Source organism: Oncorhynchus kisutch, linkage group LG11 (genome assembly GCF_002021735.2).
Source record: "Oncorhynchus kisutch isolate 150728-3 linkage group LG11, Okis_V2, whole genome shotgun sequence".
NCBI classification, from domain to species: Eukaryota; Metazoa; Chordata; class Actinopteri; order Salmoniformes; family Salmonidae; genus Oncorhynchus; species Oncorhynchus kisutch.
Window position 1 is genome coordinate 46190590 of NC_034184.2, and position 15187 is coordinate 46205776.

The 15187-nt window shown below is 44.4% G+C and overlaps 1 long non-coding RNA gene across 1 annotated transcript; it reads right to left on the reverse strand.

The window, feature by feature from the left end:
- Positions 1–8659: 8659 nt before the first annotated feature.
- Positions 8660–10545, reverse strand: LOC116376240 (uncharacterized). The gene is made up of 4 exons (XR_004211641.1): positions 10236–10545; positions 9992–10069; positions 9453–9871; positions 8660–9205 (listed from the first exon to the last, which is right to left on the reverse strand). It is a non-coding gene; the product is annotated as an uncharacterized LOC116376240 (long non-coding RNA).
- Positions 10546–15187: the final 4642 nt, after the last annotated feature.

Consider the following 15187-nt stretch of genomic DNA (forward strand, 5'->3'; position numbering starts at 1 on the left):
TGCTACATCCACCCCCATGTTATCTACACGATTAAATGTGCATGTGGGCTGAGTTATGTAGGTAAAACCTCTCTTTCTCTCAAACATAATTTGTGAACATAAAAGTTCAATCAGGAGAAACGACAGGGATTATCCAGTCGCAAAATATTTGAATGACCTGAAACATGACATTTCTAACTTTAGATTTTGTGGCATAGAGAAGGTTAATATATCAGACAGAGGGTTTGATATAAATAATACTCTGAGCAAAATATGTTTCTGTATTTTCACCCTCCAGACAGAAATGCTTATACATTATGTTGTAAATGTGAGTATTAATTATGCCCCCATTTCAGATTACTCTGATGTTTTACAGACGTGTTAATACGTTTTATGTACACACCATTTGAATATCTATGAAAAGCACATTGTTATATTTGGTAGCACTTATTTGTTTTCTCTCGACTCCAACCACATTCGATGCGCGGAACGGATGTGGATATGTCTACATAATGGTGCTAATTTAAAATACTCACAAAATGTGTGACGAAGGCCATGAGGCCGATACGTAAAAGCTTAATAAAGAGCAGTGTTACTATGAAGAGCAGTGTACGGGTTTCTTCATTTTATTCAACTGTTACCATGCACCTGCAAAAAAGATAGCTCAGATGTGCGAGTGCCTTTTGAATTTTGAAATGTGGAAGTTGAAATGGTGCTGGAATAATGGACGCAGCACCTGTTTTCTTTGTGACTATTAACATTTTAAATGTGAATGTATTTGTCTTTTCACCCTTACAATCATTTCCAGATATTGTTTTAAACAGAGGTTGCATGAAAGTACATGGAGGATTACTTGTCGTATACTGTTGAAACCTTTTATTAAGTTATGAGTAATGGTTACGAAATCACCAAATTGAACCATTTCTGTAGTACTAACAGAGTACTTCCATTCATTTCACTTGCAGCGTTGGCCCGCTCTGTCAGACACTGACTAAAAAATAGGCCTACACAAAACAATGCATATTGAGCAGCCCATTCACATTTTTCTTGTTTGTAGTCTTCAGGAGGTCTGGGGGGCTGATGTATTGTTCTATAATGCTGAAAGTTGGTTATTTGCAATCCCTTGTTTGAAATGAAAACATTGGTACCAAATATGCGGCTGTAAGTGGTGCGGTAGTCCGTGTACATTTCCGTGTGCAGGCATGCATGGGTTTCCTCATGTCTTGCATGACCATAATCGGAACGAGAAAGCATGCGCATGCTAGCACACGGAAGAGTATCGCTCGAGTCCAACAAAATGTAATTGTACCGGTTCTATAACCACAGACGCTGGGAGACGGGAAGCAAGTACAGGGTGGGGTAACTTTCTCAAAACCAAGTGAAATACGCTGAGGTCCGACCAAGCTGACTCCACACTCCAAGACTGCTTCCATCACGTGGACTGGGATATGTTTCGTATTACGTCAGATAACAATATTGACGAATACGCTGATTCGGTGTGCGAGTTCATTAGAACGTGCGTTGAATATGTCGTTCCCATAGCAACGATTAAAACATTCCCTAACCAGAAACCATGGATTGATGGCAGCATTCTCGTGAAACTGAAAGCGCGAACCACTGCTTTTAATCAGGGCAAGGTGTCTGGTAACATGACCGAATAAAAAACAGTGCAGCTATTCCCTCCGCAAGGCTATCAAACAAGCTAAGTGTCAGTACAGAGACAAAGTAGAATCTCAATTCAACGGCTCAGACACAAGAGGCATGTGGCAGGGTCTACAGTCAATCACGGACTACAGGATGAAATCCAGCCCAGTCACGGACCAGGATGTCTTGCTCCCAGGCAGACTAAATAACTTTTTTGCCCGCTTTGAGGACAATACAGTGCCACTGACACGGCCTGCAACGAAAACATGCGGTCTCTCCTTCACTGCAGCCGAGGTGAGTAAGACATTTAAACGTGTTAACCCTCGCAAGGCTGCAGGCCCAGACGGCATCCCCAGCCGCACCCTCAGAGCATGCGCAGACCAGCTGGCCGGTGTGTTTACGGACATATTCAATCAATCCCTATACCAGTCTGCTGTTCCCACATGCTTCAAGAGGGCCACCATTGTTCCTGTTCCCAAGAAAGCTAAGGTAACTGAGCTAAACGACTACCGCCCCGTAGCACTCACTTCCGTCATCATGAAGTGCTTTGAGAGACTAGTCAAGGACCATATCACCTCCACCCTACCTGACACCCTAGACCCACTCCAATTTGCTTACCGCCCAAATAGGTCCACAGACGATGCAATCTCAACCACACTCCACACTGCCCTAACCCATCTGGACAAGAGGAATACCTATGTGAGAATGCTGTTCATCGACTACAGCTCGGCATTCAACACCATAGTACCTTCCAAGCTCGTCATCAAGTTCGAGACCCTGGGTCTCGACCCCGCCCTGTGCAACTGGGTACTGGACTTCCTGACGGGCCGCCCCCAGGTGGTGAGGGTAGGCAACAACATCTCCTTCCCGCTGATCCTCAACACTGGGGCCCCACAAGGGTGCGTTCTGAGCCCTCTCCTGTACTCCCTGTTCACCCACAACTGCGTGGCCACGCACGCCTCCAACTCAATCATCAAGTTTGCGGATGACACAACAGTGGTAGGCTTGATTACCAACAATGACGAGACGGCCTACAGGGAGGAGGTGAGGGCCCTCGGAGTGTGGTGTCAGGAAAATAACCTCACACTCAACGTCAACAAAACTAAGGAGATGATTGTGGACTTCAGGAAACAGCAGAGGGAACACCCCCCTATCCACATCGATGGAACAGTAGTGGAGAGGGTAGCAAGTTTTAAGTTCCTCGGCATACACATCACAGACAAACTGAATTGGTCCACTCACACAGACAGCATCGTGAAGAAGGCGCAGCAGTGCCTCTTCAACCTCAGGAGGCTGAAGAAATTCGGCTTGTCACCAAAAGCACTCACAAACTTCTACAGAAGCACAATCGAGAGCATCCTGGCGGGCTGTATCACCGCCTGGTACGGCAACTGCTCCGCCCTCAACCGTAAGGCTCTCCAGAGGGTAGTGAGGTCTGCACAACGCATCACCGGGGGCAAACTACCTGCCCTCCAGGACACCTACACCACCCGATGTTACAGGAAGGCCATAAAGATCATCAAGGACATCAACCACCCGAGCCACTGCCTGTTCACCCCGCTATCATCCAGAAGGCGAGGTCAGTACAGGTGCATCAAAGCTGGGACCGAGAGACTGAAAAACAGCTTCTATCTCAAGGCCATCAGACTGTTAAACAGCCACCACTAACATTGAGTGGCTGCTGCCAACACACTGACACTGACACTGACACTGACTCAACTCCAGCCACTTTAATAATGGGAATTGATGGGAAATGATGTAAATATATCACTAGCCACTTTAAACAATGCTACCTTATATAATGTTACTTACCCTACATTATTCATCTCATATGCATACGTATATACTGTACTCTATATCATCGACTGTATCCTTATGTAATACATGTATCACTAGCCACTTTAACTATGCCACTTTGTTTACATACTCATCTCATATGTATATACTGTACTCGATACCATCTACTGTATCTTGCCTATGCTGCTCTGTACCATCACTCATTCATATATCCTTATGTACATATTCTTTATCCCCTTACACTGTGTATAAGACAGTAGTTTTGGAATTGTTAGTTAGATTACTTGTTGGTTATTACTGCATTGTCGGAACTAGAAGCACAAGCATTTTGCTACACTCGCATTAACATCTGCTAACCATGTGTATGTGACAAATAAAATTTGATTTGATTTGAAATATAAGAAAAATGTCAGGACACTTCTATAACATTACATTTACATTTAAAAAAAGATAGATTTGGTTAAAAAAAAAAGTGAATTTTCCTTTAAATCTCATGAGCCAAATTCAATATGGAAGGTTTGTCATTTTGGGGTGTAGTACCACTACTATCCACTGGAGGGGAGCAAATCTGTACTCATTCGAAGCACAGGTTCCAGGTGCTTCCAATGGTACCTGGTTGATACAGTCAGATATAGTGTGATAAAATCGAACAAAAACTGAAATAAAAACAGCTTAGTCCTCGAAATCGGGACACCAGTCAGCTCATGGGTTTATTAAAGGCATTTTGTTATCACACTGGATGTTACGAATTCCCTGCCAGTGACAACAAACTTTCGGACATTCTGACTCTTCAGTAGGCACCCCTCCGCCCGGCAGGAGCCTAGCATGCTAGGGGGTCATACACTGGCCATTGGTTGGTCGCTAGGGGCTATTCCCAGGGGTCCAGTCATCGGCCCATCAGCCTGGCTCTGCAGGTCACTCTTCTTGCAGTCTCCTCCAAGCAGAGAGAGAGCAGCAAGCTCACCTCTGTCCTGGACAGCGACATCTCAATTTTATCTCTGGACCAATGGTAGGGATGTTTAAAAACCACTGCCATTTCCATCATTCCCAAAGAATGTCTGTTGTATGTCAATAAAGTATCCTTGTGTGTAACTGTCAGGTTGCCTCATTCCCCTCTTACCGGGGGAGGTGCTAGCGGGTTACAGATCATCCCAAACAGAGAGTCGTTCTTCAACACTGCACAATGCACACTCAGAGGTGTCTGATACTGACCTAAGCCTAAACTGATTCCTCTTACACTGCTGTGTAAATCCACCAGATCATGACATAGGATGCTACATCTTAGGCCGATCTACCACCATCCAGCTGAAACAACTCCAGCTCTTTTTGTATTTGAAATGGGAGACATGAATTTACAATGACTATGCTAGTATCCATCAAATTAGAAACAGGTCAACCTGATACTGTGTTTTAGGATGGGGTAAATATCACAGTATAGGCTACACAGTACAGTACTTTCCCAGCCATTCATTTCAGACATGCAGTTTATTAATTCTGAAATGGACATTTCCTGTTTTGATGTAATAGCTGATATTACTCATGGGGGCACCTTTCCTCATTAGAGGCTGTACACCAGCATTTCCACACACTGCCCTAGTTCACTACCTGAGAGGCGAAGATACCAACGAATACCCATCAAACTTTATTCTAGATCTGGCTGAATATGTTTTGACGTTGAACTATTTGTGACCCGTTACAGAAAGCTGGGCATGTGACGCACGTTACTACTTCACAGGAGAGGCATTTGAACGTATTTTCATCAATGTGCGTTTTTGTTGTTGCAGAAATGCCTAAAAACTCTTACGTAATCCATGAATAAAATGTGAAATTACAAAGTTGTTTAGACATGGAGAATATACAGACTCTTGCCTAGCTGTGATGGGTTTAGATAATGAGGGGCTGGGATATTCACGAGAAAAAGAGTCCATTTCGTCACTCAAGGCTTCTCTGTCAAAGGGCAAATTTGAAAGATCCATTTACTAATAGTTTCATCATCGACTACATGCAAAGTGTAGCTACAGCTTTCAATACCAGTGTTGTCCTGAATACAGCGGCTGGTATCTTATCGACACAGTTCTGTCTTCTGTGACTAAATCAGTCTGGACTGGTTGAAGCTGAGTGGGAAGGATTATTTAGAAAGTGTTTCAGTCTGCCGTGAATCATCGTAATCCACACACCGATAAGAGTCTACAGTTAAAATGCCAAGATAGCTACATGTACTGTACATCAGATGATCAGGTGCATCCTGTTTCTACAACTTGATATGTTAAATTAAATTGATTAGACATGATTTGGAAAGGCACACACACGCTTGTCTATATAAAGGTACCACAGTTGACAGTGCATGACAGAGCAAAAACCAAGCCATGAGGTCGAAGGAATTTTCCGTAGAGCTCCGAGACAGGATTGTGTCGAGGCACAGATCTGGGGAAAGGTACCAAAACATTTCTGCAGCATTGAAGGTCCCCAAGAACAGAGTGGCCTCCATCATTCTTAAATGGAAGAAGTTTGGAACCGCCAAGACTCTTCCTAGAACTGGCCGTCCGGCCAAACTGAGCAATTGGGGGAGAAGGGCCTTGGTCAGGGAGGTGCCCAAGAATCCGGTGGTCACTCTGACAGAGCTCCAGGGTTCCTCTGTGGAGATGGTTGTCCTTCTAGAAGGTTCTCCCATCTCAGTAGCACTCAACCAATCAGGCCTTAATAGTAGTGTGGCCAGACAGAAGCCACTCCTCAGTAAATGACACGACTGCCCACTTGGAGTTTGCCTAAAGGACTCTGAGACCATGAGAGACAAGAAACCAAGATCTTTGGCCTGAATGCCAAGCCTCATGTCTGGAGGAAACCTGGCACCATCTCTACGGTGAAGCATGGTGGTGGCAGCATCATGTTTGGGGATCTTTTTCAGTGGCAGGGACTGGGAGACTACTCATAATCGAAGGAAAGATAAATGGAGCAAAGTACTGTACAGAGAGATCCTTGATGAAAACCTACTCCAGAGCACTCAGGACCTCAGACTGGGGCGAAGGTTCCTTCCAACCGGACTGGTGCATTGAAGGTCCCCAAGAACACAGTGGCCTTCCTCATTCTTAAATGGAAGAAGTTTGGAACCACCAAGACTTCCTAGAGCTGTCCGCCCAGCCAAACTGAGCAATCAGGGGAGAAGGGCCTTGGTCAGGGAATTGACCAAGAACCCGATGGTCACTCTGACAGAGCTCCAGAGTTCCTCTGTGGAGATGGGAGAACCTTCCAGAAGGACAACCGTTGCTACAGCACTCCACACATCAATCAAATGTATTTGTAGTCCTTTTTACATCAGCCTATGTCACAAAGTCCTATACAGAAACCCAGCCTAAAACCCCAAACAGCAAGCAATCCAAATGTAGAAGCACGGTGGCTAGGAAAAACTCCCTAGAAAGAAACCTAGAGAGGAACCAGGCTCTGAGGGGTGGCCAGTCCTCTTCTGGCTGTGCTGGGTGGAGATTATAATAGTACAAGGCCAAGATGTTCAAACTTTCATAGATGACCAGCAGGGTCAAATAATATTAATCACAGTGGTGGTAGAGGGTGCAACAGGTCAGCACCTCAGGAGTAAATGACAGTTGGTTTTTCATAGCCAATCATTCAGAGTAGGAGACAGCAGGTGCGGTAGAGAGAGTCAAAAACAGCAGGTCCGGGACAAGGTAGCACGTCCGGTGAATAGGTCAGGGCTCCATAGCCGCAGGCAGAACAGTTGAAACTAGAGCAGCAGCACGACCAGGTGGGCTGGGGACAGCAAGGAGTCATCCGGCAAGGTAGTCCTGAGGCATTGTCCTAGGGCTCAGGTCCTCCGAGAGAAGAGAGAAAGAGAGAGTTAGAGGGAGCATACTTTAATTTACACAGGACACCAAATAAGACAGGAGAAATACTCCAGATATAACAGACTGATCCTAGCCCCCCGACACAAACTATTGCAGCATAAATACTGGAGGCTGAGACAGGAGTGGTCGGGAGACACTGTGGCCCCGTCCGACGATACCGGGCCAACCAGGCAGGATATAACCCCATCCACTTTGCCAAAGCACAGCCCCCACACCACTGGAGGGATATATTCAAACCACCAACTTGCTGAGACAAGGCCGAGTATAGCCCACGAAGATCTCCCCCACGGCACGAACCCGAGGCCTTTATAGTAGAGTGGCCAGACTGAAGCCACTCCTCAGTAAAAGGCATATGACAGCCCGCTTGGTGTTTGCCAAAAGGCACCTAAAGCACTCTCAGACCATGAGAAACAGGATTCTCTAGTCTGATTAAACAAAGATTGAACTATTTGGCCTGAATGCCAAGCGTCACGTTTGTAAGAAACCTGGCACCATCCCTACGGTGAAGCATGGTGGTGTCAGCATCATGCTGTGGAGATGTTTTTCAGCAGCAGGGACTGGGAGACTAGTCAGGATCAAGGGAAAGGTGAACCAAGCAAAGTACAGAGAGATCCTTGAGGAAAACCTGCTCCAGAGTGCTCAGGACCTCAGACTGGGGCAAAGGTTCACCTTCCAACTGGACAACCCTAAACACACAGCCAAGACAACGCAGAAGTGGCTTCGGGACCAGTTTCTGAATGTCCCTTGAGTGGCACAGCCCGGACTTGAGCCCGATCGAACATCTCTGGAGAGACCTGAAAATAGCTGTCCACCGACGCTTCCCATCCAACCTGACAGAGCTTGAGAGGATCTGCAGAAAACAGTTGGAGAAACTCCCCAAATACAGGTGTACCAAACTTGTAGCGTCATACACAAGAAGACTCAAGGCTGTAATCGATGCCAAAGGTGCTCAACAAAATACTGAGTAAAGGGTTTGATTTTCTACGTAAATGGGATATTTCAGTTTATTTTTAAGAAAAAACTGTTTTTGCTTTGTCATTATGAGGTATTATGTGTATATTGGTGAGGGGAAAAAAACAATTTAATCCATTCTAGAATAAGGCTGTAACGTAACACAATGTGGAAAAAGTCAGGGGGTCTGAATACTTTCCGAATGCACTGTAAAGTAGAGACAGTTTGGCATGTCAAGTCAATGCTTTCAGTCTGCCTTGCAATATGGTCTAGAGTATTAATACACACACATAATTGTGTTATTCAAAAGTGTCACATTTCTAGGAAATCAGGGCAGTGACTTCATACAAACAATAGCATTACTTTTGGAGTCAGACAAGCATGAGAATAATTGTATTTATAACTTTATTCTTTAAAGAATTATCGGTTGATCAGATTAGAGCCAAAGCAAATGAGCAGTTACTGGAATTACTCCACAGAAATTAAGCATGGGAAACATACAAGACATGAAATGATACATTTTATTTTCATTCACAATAACTGTGACATAACTGGACCTCTTGCGATTTCCATAACAGAGTTGATTAGGAATTTGTTTCAGTGCACCTCATACAAACAGTAAAAACATCACAAAATAAAAAACATCCATAAAAGCATTCGTATTTTATTAATACTCTAGATCTCGAGGGCCTCTGTACATACTGGTGACAAGTGCCAACCAGAATAGTATTGTCCTCACTAAAGTGCCAGTCAAAGAAAGCTACTAGACTATTGAGACACAGACGCAGCCACAATGTGTGTCCTCAAGGTGAGGAGGTGTTCAAGGTGCCACCCGGGAGTTGGCAGGAGGCAAAGAAGTCCTTGCGGGCGAACATGATGACCTCGCTCAGTTTTCGTAGTAGCAGGAACTGCAGGAAGTCGACCCATCATGGCTTGGAGCTCTGGGTGCTGCCGCTGGTACAAGGCATCTTCAACTCCTGTAACACACATGTCAGGTCATGTTGGAAATTTAGGGGTTAATGGTTTGTGTGTGTGTACCTGTGTATGTGTGTACCTGTGTGTACTTGGGGTAGGACCAGTAAGAGCCTCATGTTGACAGAGCCCACCTGCACTCAGGTGGCCAGGTGACGACAAAGAGAGAAAGAGATGAATGGAGCACTGGTGTCTTGTATGTAAATTACATTTGCTTGATTTATTGATTGTTTAAGTAGAGTGACCTCTTACCCGTCAGGTAGGAAGTAGCAGTCCCAATGTAACGGATGTGAAACGGCTAGCTTAGTTAGCTAGCTAAATAGCGTTTCAATCGGTGACGTCACTTGCTCTGAGACCTTGAAGTAGTGGTTCCCCTTGCTCTGCAAGGGCCGCGGCTTTTGTGGAGCGATGTGTAACGATGCTTCGTGGGTGACTGTTGTTGATGTGTTCAGAGGGTTCCTGGTTCGCGCCCGGTATGGGCGAGGGGACGGTCTAAAGTTATACTGTTACACCAACACTGCCAAGTAGCTGGGATGTCCTCTCCACTGTCCTCTCCACCCCAAACATCTCCACCACCACCACCATCTGCTGTCTGCACCCTAGATCCCTCTGAAGACAGATAGACCTGGGTGTTGCCGCAGGTACTACGCATGCTCCGCCTTCAACTCCTCCTATAACATACACATACACACAAGTCAGGTCCTGTTGGAAACTTAGGGGTTAGTGGTTTAAGAGTAAGGGGCTACAGTAGGGGGTAACGGATGGCTTGGAGGGAAAGACTAATATGTCACCTTCAGGAACTTTGAGGGAATCCGCATGTTCTCCCACACCAGACACCTCTTCTCAAACACGGGTTTATCATCCTTCACCTAATACACAACACACAATAATGTAAATAGGGGAACACTCTTAATAGTGTGTGTGTGTACCTGTGTATGTGTGTATTTGGGGCGGGAGCAGCAGGAGCTTCATGTTGAGGGTAGAGTCCACCTGCACTCGGCTGGCAACGTACAAGTAGAAGTGATGTCCACTTACCCGTCAGGTAGGAAGTAACAGTGCCAACACTGTCAAGTGGCTGGGATGTCCTCCACTGAATTCACTGTCCTCTTCACGCCAAACACCTCCACCACCATCTGCACCCCAGGTCCCTCTGACCATATATAGACCACACATTAACCACACAACACGGTCAATAATAGACGGTCAAATCAAACACAACTGAGAACACAAACTTCATAGAACAGTGAATTTGTAGCTAGGCAATAACGTTAGCTAGCTTGTCTAGCCACAACAGTTGTGGTGATTTGGCTACAAACAAATTACACTCACTTGAGACTGTGTGGTTAGCTAGTTGCCCTAACGGTAACGCTAGCTTATGTTAACTAACATTACACTAGGAACAAAATCAACCTTGACAGTGCTTGTTTTCCGATATCTGAAGCTGAAAAAGATAGCTTTCTGTCAATTTCGATCATCTTGAAATAAAAGAAAACGGATATTGAATGGTGAATCACTATCCGTCATCCTGGTTAATGTAGGATAGCCATTGTCTAGAAGGTACACAGACCCAGCCGGCCTAGTCTAGGATCAGATGGGGCCATTAGTGGAATAGTGGTGATGTTTTAATGAGTGTCGAGTTAGTTGGTAGGGTAACTAACTCTTACACCGGACTCGCACTAGGTGGTGGTGTATGCACCTTTCAGTGTATGCACCTTTTAATTTAAAGAAGAAGAAGCAGACAAAGATTTTTAGAACTACACATACATAGACCACAGCCTGTCGTTTCAAAGGGAAACAAATGATCCATAGTGGGCAGAACAAGCAAAGAGGTGGGCAGAGCCAAGCACGAGCTAACAAGATTCTAGCATGCATTTGCAGGGTTCCATTGTGGAATGCCTACTCTGTAAAGTCCAGGTGTGCAATAACTCAATTCGCCTTCGCATTACTTTTTTTTTTTCTTTGGCAAAGGGTAAAGTCTACAAAACTTTGTCCACTCTATTCCTAATAGATTGTAGTTTTGGGAACAGAAAACTCTTTTGAAATCAAATGTTTCATCGATGAGTAAATTAGCAGAATGTCGGCCAAAATCCATCTCTTCCATCTTCTCCCACTGCCGATGTTGTGCCAAAAATCTCCCCCGTGCCAGAATTCTCCCCCCTTCTAATTTCCATAATTTGTGGCTAGAGTCAAATGCTTTACGTGGCAGACATCAGAGTCAGGAAAGGAAACCAAAATGAACAATAAATGTATGTTATATTAAACAGAGGGAGTAAAATGTTGTCAAACAAACATTTCAGAGCAAGTATGGCTAAATTATTATTCTTACACTTAAAAAAAACTAGTTGAATAAGACAGGAGAGATGAAGAATTTTGGCAGAGATTTATTTATAGACTAATACAAAATAATCAGCGGATTTGAGTACGGGCGACATGGGCAGCCGCCCGGGGCGGCATCTTGCAGTGGACGCCCCCGGGTGCAGGCGGGGCAGGTGCCATACAAGCCAGAACAGCCACATACACTTGAAACAAATAGACAAACCAAAAACTACAGACAAAAAATATTTCTGCTACTAAGATAAGTGAAATGTAGGCTAAACTGACAGAGTGAAGAGCAAAAATCTCAACTAGCAAGCAAGTTGCAGCAATGAAGAACGCGAAGGGGGGGGGATTCTGGCAGGGGGAATTCTGGTACGGGGAGATTTTCGGCACAACACCGGCCACCGGGCTTCCTCTCGCTACCATATACATCCGGTGAAATATCTGTCTCATTGTTCTATCTGTGAAGCAGCTCTTGGGTTGTACTTTTGCATTAGCCCCCATTGCAGCAGCACCCTTAGAAAAAAATATTACAATTTTAAAAGTGCAGGAAGTACAGTCGACTGTTGTATTTTGGACGCAGTAATTGCAGAATAACCACAGTTGAACTTGGGGATGCACTGTAATCCTGAGTATCAACAGAGCAACAAAAGTCCACTTTTGTTCAAAACTTCTCACAAGATTATTGCAGGAAGAGAGTAAAGTATGTACTATCTATGAAACTATTTCTGAAACCAAGCCAAAACATAGCAACATAGCAGAATGTAGGGATGTACGTGTACATTCCTATATAGGGATAATAACTACATGTACATATTACCTCAATTATCTCAACTAACCAGTACCCCCGCACATTGACTCTGTACCAGTACCCCCTGTAATATAGCCTCGCAACTGTCATTTTATTGTTGCCACTTCAGTTTATTTTAGTTAACACTTTTTTTTCCTAAAACTGCATTGTTGGTTAAGGATGTGTAAGTAAGCATTTCACGGTAAGGTCTCTACACCTGTTGCATTCGGCGCATGTGACAAATAACATTTCATTTGATGAAGCCGTCTGGTCCCAGATCTGTTTGTGCCGTATAGCCAAACATTTCCATGACAATGACCATGCTGTAGGAATTGGCAAGACAGCACAGACTAATCTGGAACAAGACTAATAATGAGAAGGGCATTACAGCGAACATGGGTTCAGTGATGTCTCTGTTGTGGAGAGGGATGGGGTTTGAGGGGCTGACATCCACAGCATGAGTGCTACACGAGTGCAGAAGACCAAAGTGTCTGGACTTCTCCAGCTGCTCTTCTGTGGTGAAGTCAAACTCCTCCTTCAGGGCATGCAGGCGAAAGTGACCCGTGGCTCTGTCTCTCTGCTCACAGGCCTGCTATTGGTCAAACAATATGAAATGCTCACTTCAAACGTCCACTTCAAACCAAGTGTTCTGGGCAAGCTTTCATGTTTCAGCAATCTAGCGGTTTCCTGATTCGAATCCATAGCAACTACTGAGTGTTTTGTATCAACAACACAGCGTTGGGTTTATTTTGATAGAATACAAGTGTATGTTCTGAGTACAGTGTTACCACTCACCCTAATGAGTTCTGTGAGTTTCATGTTAGCAGGGTAGTTGGGGTCAAACTGAAGGTCCCTGATCCATTCAAGCCTACTCGCATTGGGACCGCTTGCCATGGGTCTACAGGTAATATAACATGGTTAGGGTTTCTATTGCAAGTCAGACTAAAGAAAAGCCTTCAATTCACAAGGTAACAGACCCCCCCCCCCCCTCCCCCGTGCAAACTGGCTCTAACCAGAGTAGAAAGAGGAGTGGGAGGCGCCTATGCACAACAGAGCAAGAGGACAAGTACATTAGAGTGTCTAGTTTGAGAAACCGACGCCTCACAAGTCCTCAACTGGCAGCTTCATTAAATAGTACCCGCAAAACACCAGTCTCCACGTCAACAGTGAAGAGGCAACTCTGGGATTCTGGCCTTCTAGGCAGGTCCTCTGTCCGTGTTCTTTTGCCCATCTTAATATCTTTTTTTTATTGGCCAGTTAGATATGGCTTTTTCTTTTTTATGGAATATCTACATTGGCGTACAGAGGCCCATTATCGGCAACCATCACTCCTGTGTTCCAATGGCACGTTGTGTTAGCTAATCCAAGTTAATTTTAAAAGGGTAATTGATCATTAGAAAACCCTTTTGCAATTATGTTAGCACAGCTGAAAACTGTTGTTCTGAATAAAGAAGCAATAAAACTGGCCTTAAGCCTAGTTGAGTATCTGGAGCATCAGCATTTGTGGGTTCGGTTACAGGCTCAAAATGGCCAGAAACAAAGAACTGTCTTCTGAAACTCATCAGTCTATTCTTGTTTTGAGAAATGAAGGCTATTCCTTGTGAGAAATTGCCAAGAAACTGAACATCTCGTACAACACTGTGTACTACTCCATTCACAGAATAGAGCAAACTGTCTCTAACCAGAATAGAAAGAGGAGTGGGAGGCCCAGGTGCACAACTGAGCAAGAGGACAAGTACATTAGAATGTCTAGTTTGAGAAACAGACGCCTCACAAGTCCTCAACTGGCAGCTTCATTAAAGTACCTGTAAAACACCAGTCTCAACGTCAACAGTGAAGAGACGACTCCGGGATGCTGGCCTTCTAGGCAGAGTTGCAAAGAAAAAGCAATATCTCAGGCTGGCCAATAAAAAGAAGTGTAAGATGGGCAAAAGAACACAGACACTGGACAGAGGAAGTTTGGAAAAAAGTGTTATGGACAGATTAATCTAAGTTTGAGGTGTTCGGATCACAAAGAAGAATGAAAATATGCTGGAGGAGTGCTTGACTCCATCTGTCAAGCATGTTGGAGGCAATGTGATGGCCTGGGGGTGCTTTGGTGGTGGTAAAGTGGGAGCTTTTTACAGGGTATAAGGGATATTGAAGAAGGAAGGCTATCACTCCATTTTGCAACACCATGCCCTGTGGACGGCGCTTAATTGGAGCCAATTTCCTCCTACAACAGGACAATGACCCAAAGCACAGCTCCAAACTATGCAATAACTATTTAGGGAGGAGGCAGTCAGCTGGTATTCTGTCTATAATGAAGTGGCCAGCAGTCACCAGATCTCAACCCTATTGAGCTGTTGTGGGAGCAGCTTGACCGTATGGTACGTAAGAAGTGCCCATCAAGCCAATCCAACTTGTGGGAGGTGTGCTTCAGTAAGCATGGGGTGAATTCTCTTCAGATTACCTCAACAAATTGACAACTAGAATGCCAAAGGTCTGCAAGGCTGTAATTGCTGCAAATGGAGGATTCTTTGACGAAAGCTAAGTTTGAAAGACAAAATTATTATTTATAACCTTGTCAACATCTTGACTATATTTCCTATCCATTTTGCAACTCATTTTATTTATTTATTTCATGGAAAACAAGGACATTTATAACTTTTGAACGGTAGGGAACATACACTTGAAGTTGGAAGTTTACATACACTTTGGTTGGAGTCATTAAAACTTGTTTTTCAACCACCACAAATTTCTTGTTAACAAAATATAATTTTGGCAAGTCGGTTAGGACATCTACTTTCTGCATGACAGAAGTCATTTTTCCAACAATTGTTTACAGATAGATTATTTCACTTATAATTCATTGTATCACAATTCCAGTGGGTCAGAAGTT